The following is a 5,092-nucleotide window of genomic DNA, read 5'->3' on the forward strand; positions in this document are numbered from 1 at the left end:
GGACAGATGGGGGATGGGGTCAGGCAGGGCAGCCATAGGGGGCTTCTCCTGCAGCTCCCCCTGCCCAGGGAGAGGCAGGCACAGCTGGAGGAGCCTTGGGAGAACCTGCAGCTACCCGGCTATGCCTACCTGTCCCTGGCCAATCTGAATCTCCAAATCTCTCCGAATCAGCGCCAAATCTTCTGAAGCTGATTCAGCCAAATCAATTCAGGGCAGTGATCCGAATCTCTGAATTGAATCATTGATCTCTGAATTGGCCAAATCTGAATCAAATACTTCCCTATTTTCACAGGCCTACTGTCCAGCCCTTCAGTTATCCAGACTCCCAGGGCCTTCAGGCCCCTAGCTTCTCCTGGTGGGTGGGCATGTGTGGTAACAGGTTTTTTTAACTTTTAAAGGTGAGGATAGCAGTTCTTTGTATCAAGAACTTTAAGTATACAAAATTAGGAATTTAAGATACCATAATTCATTATTTACATAGATAATAGTGGTGCCAGAAAAATTCTGCTGAAGACGAATTAGCTTTGATCATGGATGCCAGCTTTATGCTACCCATGGGCTCCCCTACATCATGAGATTCATAGATTCATAGATTATCATATGAGAGTTCCCATCTTCCTCTTTATGGAAGCTTTCTGCTACTAATGAATGACTGGGAGTGGAGGACAGGGATATGTCCTGCAATGTAGCAGCTTTAGAAAAACTTTATATTGAAAGTGTCATTAGAACTGGTTGAAAAGGATGCATTCTTTATTTTTCATGTGCTCACAACAATTGTTTTTGTGTTTTCCTTAGAAGTTTGAAATTTGTGGTCTAGTTTTAGGTACTCCATTCATTTAATGAGTTATACTGGCACAGGGCAGGAGCCAATGATTTAGGGTCTGTATACATTTTGCAACACTGTATCATAAACAAGAATGGTTCAAACTATTAATCATCTTACCTTTTCCTGTAAGAGTATCTTCTTGAGGGTGCATTACTTAATCAGTACTACAAATTGACAAAGTGATATAACTATAAATTGAAAAAAAATTAGCAATGTGGCCCAGCAAAAGCAAAAACAATATGGCAACAGTAATATACTATTTTACCAAATATTACTAGTTTCTGTCACCATGTGCTAAAGTATATACAGGATCTTAATCACTAGTTGAATTACTTCAGTCCTATGCAGGGGCAGATCCAGGAGGATTCTAGTGGTGCACCCCAGTCCCCTGCTCCACTCAAAGTTTAAAAAAACAACCTGCCTAGGAGGGACAGTGTGTCAGGGCACCAATGGTGCCTGCCACTTTAAGGGCTAGATCAAACACCCAGCAGTTGTTTGCTTATTTACTGACCATGAACTACTTCTACTCACGTTGGTTAGCATCAACTTCTGCAAATAGCCTCATTAAAGTGAACGATAACCCAAGAAGTCTGCTCAAATAAACAGTCATCTTCCCACAGAAAAATATTATATTCAAAATGTCACTAAGAAATGGATGCACTTTAGAAACAAAAGTTACAATAAACAAACCTCCAGGTAGCCTTCCTGATTATCATCTTTTGTCTTCCAAGGGCTTGCATGGTGAGCAGCAGGGAGTACAAAGTTATTGTAGTATGGGCAGAACTTATAACTGTTTCAAGAATCTTGTGCTAGTTCATATTCTACTTTACTGCTCAGCTCCTGGAATTTAGGGACAACATTTTCTCATCTTTCATTTAAAAAATAAGCAACCCTCTCTCTAATAATTAGATAAAGCTAGAAAATGTGACACAAGTGTGATTGAAAGGCTAAAAACTAGCAAGAAATTATAGAGAATTAAACATACAATTAAAAAAAATACTCATCAAAGTGATTTTATGATTTTTTTTGGTCTGGCTCTTGCTCATAACTTTGGGTTTAATAATACTGTTGTTATGTCCAGGGCAATGGAACAAGCCTAGCCCCATGTATGTCTTCTTTCTTGCTCTTATTCAATGCAAAACACCTGACAAGAAATAAATGAAGAATGGGTGATGAGACAAGGAAATTAATGCTGCACGCATATTCTATTTTAGCCCTACTGTAACTTATAGTCTGAGCAGGGGGTTCTCTGGTATGTGGCATTAGTTGTGCTTATTGGGTTTTTTGTATGCTTTTTCATGCAGTATTCCATCTACTTCCTGCAGGGTCAGGCTCCTAATTTTTGTGATTTCATTTAAAATACCAAGAGCAATCATGGTTGTCTGAATTGTGAACATCACCTTGGTGCTGCCAACACATGTAAGGGTGCATTCACTTACAAGTGACTACAATCTGTTTTCCTTCTAATGAAAGAACCAAGAACAGAAAAAGTAACCACAGCTATGCATTTAGCACTTCCTTTCCAAAATCACAGTTACTAATTTGTCTGTCTTTGCTATTTAGCAGGCAAGGTCATTTCCTTCCTTCCTTAAAAGTCCAACAAAAATAATGAGTCTTCTTGCACGAGATTATCTTTGTATAGATCACATAGTTTCTTTACCACAGTTCAGAAAGTGGGTGTATTCAGCTCTTCTTGGAATCTAGAGGAGGCAAGCATTTCCTATCAAATCAACAACCTGACTATACGTGTGGTGTCTTGATAAGAACTTAGTTTCATTTCAATAGGTAATCATGATTTTTAAGGCACCAGAATTAATTTCCCCTTTCCTCACTTTTTAATGAGGTTTTTTTCACCAGTCTCAAGTGTGGTTTTCTTTTGTTTTTTGTTGTTTCATTTTTAAATTAAAAAGTGGAATTTCCCCTAAAAGGAGATATTTCAAATCAAGGCGGGGGGTGGGGAATATACTCAAAGGCCCTTTGATTTAACCTTTGGGGAATATTTACATTATTATATCATAAATTGCATGTTTTCAGTTATCAAGTATGATGGAATATTAAGTCATGGCCACATTTGTATCAAATGGCAACAAAGATCATTTCTTCAAATACACTTTTCAGCTAGTCTTTATTAGTCAATACATCTGTCACTTGTCAGTGTCAACTTTAGAACAGGTCAGTGTTTGCTTTCATACTTTGAGTCAAATTCAAGATTAATGTCTTTTTTGTTTTTAACCAGCTTACCTACAAAGGAATCTAAGAGCTTGTATAAACAAGATGAAGCCATTTTATTTGTGAAAACTGGGGATCTTGTGGAGAAAAATGAAAGCATTAATTATGGAAGTGGTAGCATGACAACATTGGAAGCCATGTTGTAAATTGGAAGATTCTGCTTCCTTAATTGCACCCCCAAGTGTACTCTGACAGCCTGGGGACTGATACAGGGAGAGGGAACCTTCCCACAACCACCACTGCTGCTGTTCCTGGGTGAGCCTCTCCCCTGCACCCATCTCCCATAGCCCTGGCTGCAGAAGGGCAGGTGCAGTTGGGGCAGTGGCAGCAGTAGGTGGCTCTCCCAGTTCTTGGAAGTATAAGTAGAGAGGGCAAGCAGGGAATGGGAATGGAGGGGGGTATCACTGAACATGAAGTTGAAGGGAGGGGTGCTAAAAGGGTAGGGGAAGGATCAGGACTCCTACCTGCTTTGGGAACGGACCCTGGCTGCTGCTCCCACGATGTGGTTTACCTACCCCAGAGGGTAGGGGAAGGTTGGAAGCAAGGGTGCTGCCACCCCTACAGTGCTGGTTACTGCTTCCATACTCTGCTTTAAGAAGTCCTGGGCCTGCCTATGAATGCATCATTTCGTTCCTAATTAATTACACTATCAAAGTGGAGGTACAACTCTCCCTGGAGTACATTGCCTTTAAGCAAATGGACAAAACTCATTTAATAATTGGCTATTTTTGCAAAGGTCAGGGGTCTCAATATTCACTTCTATTGCTGAGGGGTACTCATGCTGGGTTTGATCTAAAAACAATTGTGTATCTGCTGTATGAAGCAAGGGTAAAATATTATGCTGAGTTTCAGTTAATGCATCAAAGCATTAACATGCGTATTGGTTCGATAAGTGTAACTTTATCTTCACCTACATGGAAGAATAGATAGCATTTTGCTTTGGTGTTCTGTATTGATTATTTCAGGCTTTATTCAAAGACTTGTACATACATGCAAAAAAAAAAAAAAAAAAAGAAAGCCAACACCATAAATTGGTGTTGATTTATGCTCATTTCCTCTTATAATAATGAATGGGCCAGTTAAGCATTTTGAGTTGAGCCTTCATAGCAAGGTCCAACATAATTCAACAAGAGTGTAACCAATAGCATCACATGGCAATAAAGTAGAAATTATTCTAAAAGCCCATGGGATTTCAAAGATAGACATCTCAAAATATTGTACACCACCCCATCAGCATTCCTAGCAAGGACATAGCATTCTATTTTTTTCCCCAGACTACCTCTTATGGAAATGATACTTTATTTTTTTTAGTATTTAAAGAAATCTTATTTGTTCTGATTTTCAATATTAACTTAAAAATAACAACTGCATGGTTTAAAGTAGGGTAAAATTTTGCCCAGACTGCATAAACATTAAAAACAAAAAATCCCAAGTGGAGCCTTCTTATGAAGAAAAAGGTCAAAGACCCCATAAAATCTATTGCCTACCTCATCATGTAGTTCTAGTTTGCCCTGTGATTACTCAGGCCTCCCAGAAAATATTACAATAGAAATGGAAAGCTACAAAGTTTGCTTTTTTAGTGCACTGTAGGACCATTCATGAGTATCCTAAATCTGCACATGGGGAAATTATGTGAAAAATTCCTTTTAAATTGCATCTGTAACTCAAAGAATACCACAACATTATTTGCATTTACTTTGTTCTAAAAAGCTGCATTTTAAATAAAACTAAAAAAGTGATGTTGTGGTGTATATATTACAGTGTTATGATCAGAGGAAAATCTATCGCAAATCAATTTTCCAGCATTTCTGCCAGGCAAAGGGAAGAGTTTCCATTCATAGTACAGATGCCATAAAACAATAGACATCTGGAGAAGGAAAAGAAGATTGTGCGGTTCATCTGCCAGTGTAATACGAATCTCTGCAGTACATTACATTATATTTCTCTATTGTTTTCTACTGCCTACTTTTAAATGTTCAGATTTTCAACAGTTCTCAGTTTAATAGGGTTTAGTGCTGGCTGTTTCTTTTCTGACAT

The sequence above is a fragment of the Gavialis gangeticus genome, unplaced genomic scaffold (assembly GCF_001723915.1).
Source record: "Gavialis gangeticus isolate Ggan-Ray unplaced genomic scaffold, GavGan_comp1, whole genome shotgun sequence".
Lineage (NCBI taxonomy): Eukaryota > Metazoa > Chordata > Crocodylia > Gavialidae > Gavialis > Gavialis gangeticus.